This window comes from Primulina eburnea, chromosome 3 (genome assembly GCF_022965805.1).
Source record: "Primulina eburnea isolate SZY01 chromosome 3, ASM2296580v1, whole genome shotgun sequence".
Classification (NCBI taxonomy): domain Eukaryota; kingdom Viridiplantae; phylum Streptophyta; class Magnoliopsida; order Lamiales; family Gesneriaceae; genus Primulina; species Primulina eburnea.
Window position 1 is genome coordinate 27122675 of NC_133103.1, and position 12820 is coordinate 27135494.

A 12820-nucleotide genomic window follows, 5' to 3' on the forward strand; every position below is an offset into this window, starting at 1 on the left:
TTGATGTGTATCTTCTTAAAAATCTCTAAGAACTTTGCAAACTGATCATCCAAATTTTTCTTTTTGAACCTATGCGGGTATGGAAAAGCTGGCTTAAATACTGGAGGTGGTTCCACTTCGACTTCAGCTTTGGGTCCCTCAGTTTCACCTTCTTCAATTGTCTTCTCACTTTTCACTCTCTCTTTAGGACTTTGTACCTCCAATTCCTTTGCACTCCTCAAAGTGACTACCTTGCACTGCTCTTTTGGGTTAACTTCAGTGTTACTGGAAATTGACCCCTATTCTGATCTCTCAATGCGGTAGCCAATTGTCCAATTTTAGTTTCCAAAGTTCATTGTGGCACCCATATTTCCCATGTGAGTCTCCATATTATCAAGACGAGACTCAGTCCTTGCCATCCTCTTTCCTGACTCAGCAACAAACGTTCCTACCAAATCCTCAAATGAAGGCTTTCCTTCCCCCTTTGATGTATTGAACCCCGGTGGAGGATTCAACACATTTTTATTATTTGCATAAGAAAAAATTTCGTGATTTCTTAATCCTGGATGATAAATATTAGGGGGAGGGTTACCTCGATATCCTCCGAATCCTCCAAAATTTCTGTTGTTGATGTACTAAGCTTCTTCAGGAATAGATTTTTCTTCAGCAACAGTCGATGGACTCTCAGTCTCTGATGTGCTCACCTTATTCATCGCTGCAATTCGAGTGGTCAATGCAGATACATGAGCAGTGAGTGACGTAATAAGATCCACAACATAAAATCCAGTTGTCCTTTTTACTCCTGCCCTTTCAGACGGCCACTGGTAGCTGATAAGCACGAATTATATAGCATTTTAGGGATTTTATTTTGTCGTATTCGTGCTTATCTGGCATTGTTATTCCGATTTTTGCGCTTAATTTGTGTTATTATTGCCATTTGCAGGTTTGACCAAAAGATGTTAAAAAGCCAAAGAAAAGAAAGAAGAGTCAAACATCGCAATGACATGTCAGAAAAACCCGGAATAATAGGAGAAGATCACAATGAGAACACTCGGACCTATACACGGACCCCAGATAAGGGTCCGTGTCCTAAAATCCCATGGAAGAATATTCACGAGAAGACACGGACCCCAACCCGGAGGCCTGCACGGGGTCCGTATACAACAACATCCAAGAATGAAAAGTTGCGCAAATACACGGACCTGAATCCGGACCCCTACACGGGGTCCGTGTCCGATGATTCCCAAAACAATAATTTAATCGCAACTACACGGACCCGATGCCGGAGGCATGCACGGGGTCCGTGTACATGATTTTGAGATCAAATTTCGTGAAGATTTGCTCGTGAATTTGGGGGAGAATAAAAGGAAAAAGAGATCAAACAATTAAGGGGGGTTGTTCAGAACTGAAGAGGCGGCCGACTTCTGGAGAAAAAGGGGAGAAATTTCCGACTCTGAAAAGACGGCAACGGCTTGGGAGAAAATCGAGAGAAAGAGACGCGCTTTACACGCAAGATCCGCGCACCGTCATTGAGATTTCTCTTCTCTTTTATTTTCTTATTTTTAGACATGAATTCAATTGATAGATTTGTTTCTAGTTTTGAATTTATGGAGTAGTTTCTTTTGTGATCGGGACCGCGATTGGGACAAACGATTGATTTTTGTTTATTCGTTGGAGTATTTGATTTATAAAATTATTCTATGTTATTGATTAATATTTGCGTAATTTGCGTGCTTTTAATCTGGCCAATTATTTGCATGTTTGTTGATTGATCTTGACGCGAAAGGGAATAGATCAAATTTAGCTTCAGAAATATTACTCAACACACGGTTAAACGGACTAGAAATAGTATTCGGTTTCAGTGTGCGATTTTAGGCGACAGTTGTAATTCCATCGTTGATGCATGCGTTTTTGTTTAATTAAATTCAATTAGAAATAATTGGATTGTTAAATGAAAATAGGATTATAAATTCTAGAAATAGATTTATAATTAAATTGGAGAATTGCATCGTGACATTGAATAATCTGTGGTCATTTAATTCCAGTGCATTATTTTAATCAGAGTTTGTTACCATCGTGTGTTCCCGGTCATTTTATTTAAATTTGAAAATCCCCAAGTTCCAAGCATCTCTGATATTTGATTTAGTCATTAAATTAGCACAAATTAGTTTAAAAATTCACTTAGTTGAAATAACAATCAAATCACTCATTATTGTTTGCCTAGATTAAATAAAATAATTAAATCTTAGTAATTAAATAATAGTCTCTGTGGGATCGATACTTGGACTGTTCGTCCATTTACTATAACTTGACCTAGTCCTCTTGCTAGAATTAATCCCAACCGAAATCGTCGGTCAAGTTTTTGGCGCCGTTGCCGGAGACTATTTATTTGATATTAGGATAAATTATTTGTTTGAGACTAGGCTTTTACTCTTAGTTTAAAATTTTTCTTTCTTTCTTTAGCATTTTAATTACCTTTGTTTATTCTACTTATTCTCTCTTGGAGCTTAAATCGTGCACTTAAATTTTTGATTTCAGGGGTTAGCTCGTGTTATATGAGCCGTGCTCAAGACGTCAGGAATCTAGTGCCACTTGATCTTGAGATTGAAAGCACTCTCCGCAGTATCCGCAGAGCCCGAAGGAACAACAAATTGACTCTGGAATTTGAATCTGAAGCAGAATCTGAAATAGATCGTAAACCAGAAGTTGAGGAAATGGCCGGAGAAGAGGATAACCGTACATTGATGGAGCTTCATCGACCAGCATTTGAAGGTTATGGGTCTAGTATCATCCGCCGTACGATTCAGGCAAATACATTCTAGCTGAAGCCAGGCATCATCCAGATGATTCAACTCCAAGTCAAATTTGGAGGATCACCGTCTGAAGATCCTAATGCACATCTGGAGAACTTTCTGTCAATCTGTGACACAATCAAGTGCAATGGGGTGAGTATTGATGTCATTCGACTCAGATTATTTCCATTTTCCCTACAAGGAGAGGCTATGGAGTGGCTTCGAGACCTTCCAGCTGGTTCTATCACGACATGGGATGGATTGGTCGAGTTCTTCATGCACAGGTATTTTCCCCCAACCAAGATTACACAGTTGAGAAATGAGATCACATCTTTCAGGCAGAGAGACGGGGAATCACTGAATTCAGCATGGGCAAGATTTAAAAAGTTGTTGAGGATGTGCCCAAGACATGGTTTTTCGGTATGCCAGCAAGTTGAGACATTTTATTATGGGGTAGATCCTTCTGTGAGATCTATGCTCGATGCGGCAGCCAACGGAAGCTTATACAGGAAAACGCCAGCAGCAGCGCTTGAAATCATCTCGAATATGGCGGAAAGCAATGTGGGTTGGCAAGATAACCGAAGGGAGAAGAAGGTCGGATTTCTTGAGATGGATGCTTTGACAGCGATTACAGCGAAACTTGATGGATTGACACATCAGATGGCACAGTTACAGGCACAGAAGTCAATACCAGTCAAGTCAGTGAATCAGATTCAAGGAAGTGCTGAAATGGTTGGTGGTTCATCTAGTGACATGCCATTCATGCCAGATATGTCCTGTGAGGGAATACAGTGCTTTGGAGGGGACTCGGTGAATTATGTGGAAAACCAAGGTCGTCCACAATACAAACCATACAGTTTTTCATATAACCCGGGCTGGAGGAATCATCCGAATTTTGGATGGAAGCAACCTGAAACTTCTGTTGAGCAACTACAGTTTAATCCTCCACAACATCCTACACAGCAAAGACCTCCTCAACAACCACCTAAACCGCCACAAGTTGCAGGACCTTCTATGCCACCTGGTTTCAAGCCACAGGATAGCAAGTCGAATCTCGAGGATATGCTTGCCAAGTACATAGCTGGGAATGAGATGAGATGGCAAAACCGTGATGCCATGATACAAAGAGTGGAGACGCAACTAGGGCAGTTAGCGACACAAATGGCTACACGAGCTCCGGGTACACTACCTAGTGACACGGAAAAGAATCCAAAAGGTGTCAATGCTGTCACAGCGACGTCTCCCATAAAGCAGGAAGTGATCGATGTTGAAGGAGATGAGAAGGAGAAGAAAATATCCAAGCAAGAGTCCAATGACACAAGGGAGAAAGGTAAGTCTCTAAACTCAAACTCGAATATTAATATTAAATCACTCCCATTTCCCCAAAGAGCAAAGCAACTGCAATTGGATACTCAATTTTCAAAATTTCTTGAGATTTTCAAAAAGCTGCATATAAATATTCCATTTGCAGAAGCTTTAGCTCAAATGCCTTCATATGCAAAATTTCTTAAAGAGATTTTATCAAAAAAGAGGAAATTAGTTGATTTTGAGACAGTTAAGCTTTCGGAGGAATGTTCTGCAATTCTACAAAATAAACTCCCTCCAAAGCTTAAGGATCCAGGTAGTTTCTCTATCCCTTGCACTATTGGAACTTCAAATTTTAGTAAAGCTTTGTGTGACTTAGGTGCAAGTATTAACTTAATGCCATACTCTTGTTTTGAGAAGTTAGAGATAGGCGAGGTGAAACCAACTACAATTTTCCTGCAGTTAGCTGATATATCAATTAAATATCCTAGGGGAATTGTAGAAGATGTGTTGGTGAAAGTCGATAAGTTTATCTTTCTGGTGGATTTCGTTGTGCTAGACATGGAGGAGGATCGCGAGATACCTCTTATTTTAGGGAGACCATTCTTAGCCACCGGGAAAGCTTTGATAGACGTGCAAAAGGGTGAATTAGTCTTGAGGTTTAATGGAGAAAGTGTCATAATCAATGTTTTTCAGTCCATCAAATATTCTAATGATACTTCTGATTGTTTTCGAATTGATGCTACTGATGAGTTTGTTGAATGTGATTTACAGGGACTGATAGGTGAGGACCCTTTGGAGGTTTGCTTAACTCATTCGTCTCCACAAGAATTGGGAAATCAAGAGCTTGATGAATGTATCTCCTATTTAGAGGCAAGCAGACCGCTGTCGAAAACGGTAAACTCTATGATTGGGGAGCTTGGGCATGTCCCACGACCTTTAAAGTCATCCATCGAAGAATCCCCAATCCTAGAGATGAAACCTCTTCCTTCGCACTTAAAATATCTGTTTCTGCTTGATAATGATAAACTGCCAGTGATTGTTTCATCTACTTTGACAGGTAAGGAAGAAGAAAAGCTGATGCGGGTGCTGAGAGACAACATCAAAGCCATCGGCTGGAGCATCGCAGACATTAAGGGGATCAGCTCTTCTATGTGTATGCACAAGATTCTGATGGAGGCCGATCACAAGACGTCTACTCAACCCCAAAGACGTCTAAACCCAGCCATGCAAGAGGTGGTCAAGAAGGAGGTGATAAAGCTACTGGACGCAGGTATTATCTACCCGATTTCTGATAGTAGGTGGGTCAGTCCAGTACAAATTGTTCCAAAGAAAGGTGGGATCACTGTTGTGAAAAATGATAATAATGAATTGATTCCCACGAGAACTGTTACAGGGTGGCGTGTTTGCATCGATTATAGAAAACTTAACGACGCCACCCGTAAAGATCATTTCCCCCTCCCGTTTATTGATCAAATGTTGGAAAGGCTAGCTGGCCATTCTTTTTATTGTTTTTTGGACGGCTATTCTGGTTATATGCAAATCCCCATTGACCCTGAAGATCAGGAGAAAACCACTTTTACTTGTCCTTATGGGACATTTGCATATAAACGAATGCCATTCGGTCTATGTAATGCACCAGCGACTTTCCAACGATCAACGATGCATGATGGCAATTTTTCATGATATGATTGAGGATTTCATTGAGATATTCATGGATGATTTTTCTGTATTTGGCTCCTCGTTTGATACTTGTTTAATTAACCTGTCTAAGGTTTTGGAGAGATGTGAGGAGTCAAATTTGGTCTTAAATTGAGAAAAATGTCATTTTATGGTGAGAGAGGGAATAGTGTTGGGGCATAAAATTTCTGAAAATGGCATTGAGGTTGATAAGGCAAAAATCGAAGTGATTGAGAAACTCCCAGCCCCAACCCACATTAGAGGAGTGCGTAGTTTTCTTGGGCATGCGGGATTCTACAGACGCTTTATAAAAGACTTTTCTAGCATTGCCAAGCCTATGACTAATTTATTGATAAAAAAAGTGCCTTTTGATTTTTCTGTTGAGTGTGTAAAGGCATTTCAGATCTTGAAAGAGAAATTAATCACAGCACCTGTGATGATAGCACCTGACTGGGGGTCGCCATTTGAGGTGATGTGTGATGCAAGCGACACAGCGCTAGGGGCAGTGTTGGGGCAAAAGAGAGAAAAATGTATCCATGTCATCTATTACACTAGCATGACACTGTCAGCTGCCCAACTGAACTATGCCACTACAGAAAAAGAGCTTCTCGCCGTGGTGTTTGCTTTGGACAAGTTTAGATCATATTTGATAGGGAGTAAAGTTGTCATGCACACCAACCATTCAGCATTGAAATATCTGATGTCCAAGAAGGATGCAAAACCAAGACTAATTCGCTGGATTCTTCTTTTGCAGGAATTTGACTTGGAAATAATCGATAGGAAGGGCATAGAAAATCAAGTTGCAGACCATCTCTCTCGTTTGGAAAATCCTATTCAAGGTAATGACTTTATTCGAGATGATTTCCCGGACGAACAACTCTTTGAAATCGATAGCTTGCCATGGTATGCCGACTTTGTTAATTATCTATCAAGTAAGTTCATTCCTCCCCATTTTACATATCAGAAAAAGAAAAATTTTTTCTCAGATTTAAAATACTATTTGTGGGAGGACCCCTATTTGTTTATAATATGTGCAGACGGTATAATTCGTAGATGCATTCCCCAAGAAGAGGTAAGTGAAATTTTGTTCCATTGTCATGCTGGTCCGGCTGGAGGCCACTTTGGGGCAACTAGAACTGCTTCCAAAGTCCTCCAGTCCTGTTTTTATTGGCCTACTTTGTTTAAGGATGCGCATGAATATGTCACAAAATGTCCAGATTGTCAGCGAACATGTAATATCTCTAGGAGGCATGAATTACCTCTCAATAACATTCTTGTGTGTGAATTATTTGATGTATGGGGTATCGATTTCATGGGTCCGTTCCCGGTTTCGTTTGGGAACAAGTATATATTGGTGGTTGTAGACTATGTATCTAAGTGGGTGGAAGCAATTTCATGCAAAACAAATGATTCTAGGGTTGTCGTTCAATTTCTCATGAAAAATATTTTCTCACGTTTTGGCACACCTAGAGCCGTTATTAGCGATGGGGGCACTCACTTTTGCAATCGTCAGTTTGATGGTCTGTTGGCTAAGTATGGGGTCCGACATAAGGTGGCAACACCTTACCACCCCCAAATTAGTGGCCAAGTCGAGGTTTCGAACAGAGAACTGAAACGTATTCTTGAGAAGACCATCGGTGCTTCGAGGAAAGAATGGTCTAGGAAACTCGACGATGCACTGTGGGCATACCGCACTGCTTTTGAAACCCCCATTGGCATGTCTCCTTTTAAATTGCTGTATGGAAAGTCGTGTCACCTACATGTCGAACTTGAACATAAGGCTTATTGGGCTACTAAATTTCTAAATTTTGATGCTAAAACCATAGGTGACGAGCGAGTGCTGCAACTGAATGAACTGGATGAGTTTAGGCTGGAAGCCTACGAGAATGCCAAGCTTTACAAAGAGAAAACCAAACGTTGGCATGATCAGAACATCGTTCGTCGAGAATTTGAGGTGGGTCAACAGGTACTGTTATATAATTCTCGACTTAAATTGATGCCAGGTAAGTTGCGTTCCCGGTGGTCAGGACCATACACTATCACACAAGTCATTCCCTACGGGACAGTGGAGATCAATAGTGCAGCAACTGGAGCTTTCAAAGTAAATGGGCATAGGCTGAAGGTTTATCATGGTGGTGCCATACCCGATGAGCCGACCACAGTGGATCTGCAGGATCCAAACTGAATCAAGGGAGTACAGTCAGGCTATCGACTCTAAATTTAGCGCTTACTGGGAGGCAACCAAGTGTTTTATTTTAGTTTTATTTCTTTTTTGTTTTATGCATTTGTTTAGTGTGCTAATCTCAGTTAATGGTGATGCAGGTAATTTATTCACTGGTGGTCGGATTTTCTAGTGTGGGGGAGTCTATCAGGACGAGCGGTTTCAGAACGTCAATTAGATCATGGAAGTTTCTGTACAATCCTTAAATCTTGGGTGCTTGATTGAGTTTCGAATTTGATGCATAGATTTATAGAATTGTACATTCCTGGCTTTGCGTAGATGTTTGGTTCTAGTATTTTATTAAAAAAAAAATGTTTGTATGCTAATCTCCGAGCAGACACGGACCTAACACCGGATCCCAGCACGGGGTCCGTGTCTAATTACACCAAGAATGTCAAATTTGCGAGGGAACACGGATGTATACCCAGACCCCTACACGGGTCCGTGTCTATGCTCTCCCAAATTTTTAATTTTTGCGCATGGACACGGACCTGGACACGGAGCCATACACGGGGTCCGTGTCCTTCATTTCCCGAGTTTTCGAAGTTGCGCATGGACACGGACCCTTACACGGACCCCTCCACGGGGTCTGTGCCCTCTATTTTCTTGCCAAAACCAGAAATCCTCCGCGACCCTGTATCCTAAATCCCTAAATCAGATTCACCACCCCTCTCCCTCCCAGCCGTCGCCGCCATATCTCCGTCGCTCCCCTGCCGTCACGGCCCGACACCACCTCCACCTCCAGCAACCTTTTGAGAACCCACACAACACCACTTCACCACACCACCCCAGAACCACAATTCCCAGCCGTCGTCGCCAGGTCTCCGCCTCCGGCGACCTCCTCTCTCTGCACTATCACAGTTCACCTTTGTTCCGATAAGAGTGGTTATCCCTTGATTTCGATTGCCGATTATCCGCGTTGGGAGGTCTATGCTATTGTCCACTGAATTTGTTGCCCGTTATTTCTGGTCGTGATTGGGTGTTGTTCTTAGTTGTTGGACTTGGACTACGTTTGTTTACGGTTTGAATTGTTTACGTTGGGTCTGCCTTCGGATAACTTGTGTTATTGCTCACTGGCCGTATAAGTGATCGTGGTGGATTAGCTTTGGTGTTTCGTTGATTATCATTAGGTGAGTCTATTGTTTGTGCACTGCATTGGGCTCGGTTGAGTTAGTTGAATTGAACTATTGAATTGTGGTGCTTTATTGGTTGGGGTGTTTGAAACTAGCGGTTTTCTTTGCAATGCCTCCACGCAAGCAATCTAGTAAGCGGGCACGAGCCGATGCTTCCTCGTCCTCATCATATTTTGATGCCTATAGATTCACTAGCCTCGAGAACTTCGAATGGTACTCGCACTTCATGGGAACTCTGTTATTGTCGAGTGGTCGATTCATCCCCGTATTGATGCCAAGGTGCCACTGAGAGCTGAATTTGATAGATTTGGTTGGGGACCCCTCCTAGACATCTCAGGCCCCTATTTCCCCGATTTGGTTTGGCAATTCTTTGCCAATGTTGAAGAAAAAGAGACGACTGGTAGACCGCACGTGCGTACTTATGTGAAGGGGATTCCTATCGAGGTGACTAGCTCTTACCTGGCAGCGATCTTGAATGTCCCTAATGAAGGACCGCCTGTGTCCTTCAATCAGGTAGATATCTTCTTTTCAGACCTCACTTTTCGAATCACTGAGGCTCGGCGCCGACTCCGTTACCACACCACTCCTACTGGCTCCCGATCTACCGTCCTCCCGACGACCATCCCGCTGCTGGATCGTCTCATTTGCTACTTTACGGGGTCGAACATTATTCCGCGGAAACCCGGGAACAATGAGGTCCGCCATCTGGATCTCTATATTATTGACAAGATGCTGAATGGGTTGGGGGCCATTCCTGCTATTCCGGTGGCTTCGATCAACATTTCCCACATGCGCTCCGTCGCCCACATCGACCCCGCGAAGAATAGGACACCCTACGCCCCCTACCCTATTATCATTTCCAGGATCCTGGCAGCCCATGGTGTCGATCTTACTAGCGAGACTTCTCTCATGCCCACGTCTACGCAGATGCTGACCGCCCAGGCCATGCAGGGCATGTATTTTATATTCCGACAAGGTGCGTGGTACCGTAATTCGGACAGTCGCCATATCAAGGAACACTCCCGCGACCCGTCGGTGCCTCCACCTACACTCGATGACCGCGCCTGGGACGACCGTGTGGAGGAAGAAGCGGCTTTGGATGCCCGACCTGGCCCTAGAGCTGGTGTATCTCCTAGACCGCGCAAGCCCAGCGTCAGTTTTACTCATCCGTCCTCGACTGCATGGACGACATCCGAAACCGCTTAGCTCGTATCGAGCAACAGTCTCCTGATGCCTATGCCCCACCCTGGGAAAGAGCTACTCTAGAGGCATTCATGGACTTAGAGTTGGGATCCAAGGACGAGCAGTAGTTTATTTTGTTAGGATGTATGGAGGATGTTATTGTTTTTCTGGATTTCGCCCTTTTTTTTTTTAATGTTGTTATCAACGTTTTCAGACTTGATCTTTATCGTTACTATCATTTGAATTTTGATCGTATGTTTGTGTGTTTCTCCTATTCCTTTTTACGTTTCCTTGTGTATTTGATGTCGTGCTTTTCAGGAGTTGCTGATTTCTCCCACATTTTCACCACTTACTCGCAATTTGTCCAGGGAAGTGTTTTTGCTTTAACTGTCTTGATCGTTCCTTTTCTATTGCTTTACACTGAGGGCAGTGTCGTGATCAAAGTGTGGGGGTGGTTCAGTCTTGCTACACATCGTTGCACAACACTTAACAACACTCTTCACGTAGGATGGAACTATTTTTAGACTAAGAACTCTTGTTTCACTTGATAATCGGATTAATTTGTTAGATTTTGGATCACCCGGAAAATTGTTTCATGCCTAGTATTGAGTGAGAGGAGTCGTAGTTTCAAGGAGAGAGTCTAACATGAACCAGTTCTGTATCAACATTTTGTTCAATGCACGTGGTCAAACTTTTACTCATTGATAGTGAATTGGTGAATTGTGAACTTAAAAAAAAAAGAAAAAAAAAGAGAGAAATCGAACAACGATCCCTAGACCTTGTCTGATTAGCCCTCGAAGCGAAAATACGAACGATGGTGACTTAGGGATGATTTAGGCGATCTTTGGACCGTTTCAGCCTTTCAAGCCTGACCGATACATCATTCATTGTCTCTAGTAACCCCTTTTGAGCCTGAAAAAAATCGAATGGTGTGTGTCAATGACACACAGTTAGCCCCCATTCGTCAGTTATTCAATGTCCCACATCAACTAACTGAATCTTAGCCTATACACTTTTTCCTACCTACATGTGAGAGAAATAAAACTCTTGTACACATTGAAATGTTTGAATTACTCCAATGGATTGAAGAAATATGTGTGAAGGAGTCGATGAATTTTTATTCATGAAAAATAAAAAAAAAAAGAGAAAAGAAAAAGAAAAAGGAGGAAATTGTATAGTGTTGAAAGCACCCGGAAAAATCTGTGGGTGCAAGTTGATGAACAATGAGAAAGAAAGGAGACAAACGAGCTCTGAAAATGACGAAAATACAGTAATTGTTGACGAGTCGAAAGTTGAATGAATGTACTACAGGAATAATTTTTAGTTTTTCTCACTTTTGATTCCCATATCTTTTATTGTAGCCGTGAGCCTTGGCCTTACGTTATAAGCTTGAAAAGACCTATTAACCAAGTCACTGTCGTTCAACATTTAGTAGAGAGGGGTATGAAAGTCAAACATATAAGGCGTTTCGATAACAAATGAAAATAAGTGATCATGAAACTAAGTAGCTGGAGATGAGTACGAGTCTGACCTGCACACTACACACATCTTGTTCTGTTGATCTTTACTGGGTAAATGTTTGAAATTTGAATTGTGACGAAAACGAATCTTGTGATATGCGAAGCGTGATCTTTTGACCGGGGGTGAAAGAGTTGACAAATTGAGAAGTTTTGATTGTGATACTCGAGTTCTGAATCTGAAATATTTTTCATCTTAATTTTTATCTGATTTTTTCGAGGATGAACAAAGTTAAGAGTGGGGGAGTTGATAAGCACGAATTATATAGCATTTTAGGGATTTTATTTTGTCGTATTCGTGCTTATCTGGCACTGTTATTCCGAGTTTTGCGCTTAATTTGTGTTATTATTGCCATTTGCAGGTTTGACCAAAAGATGTTAAAAAGCCAAAGAAAAGAAAGAAGAGTCAAACATTGCAATGACATGTCAGAAAAACCCGGAATAATAGGAGAAGATCACAATGAGAACACTCGGACCTATACACGGACCCCGGATAAGGGTCCGTGTCCTAAAATCCCATGGAAGAATATTCACGAGAAGACACGGACCCCAACCCGGAGGCCTGCACGGGGTCCGTATACAACAGCATCCGAGAATGAAAAGTTGCGCAAAGACACGGACCTGAATCCGGACCCCTACACGGGGTCCGTGTCCGATGATTCCCAGAACAATAATTTAATCGCAACTACACGGACCTGATGCCGGAGGCATGCACGGGATCCGTGTACATGATTTTGAGATCAGATTTCGCGAAGATTTGCTCGTGAATTTGGGGGAGAATAAAAGGAAAAAGAGATCAAACAATTAAGGGGGGTTGTTCAGAACTGAAGAGGCGGCCGACTTCTGGAGAAAAAGGGGAGAAATTTCCGACTCTGAAAAGACGGCAACGGCTTGGGAGAAAATCGAGAGAAAGAAACGCGCTTTACACGCAAGATCCGCGCACCGTCATTGAGATTTCTCTTCTCTTTTATTTTCTTATTTTTAGACATGAATTCAATTGATAGATTTGTT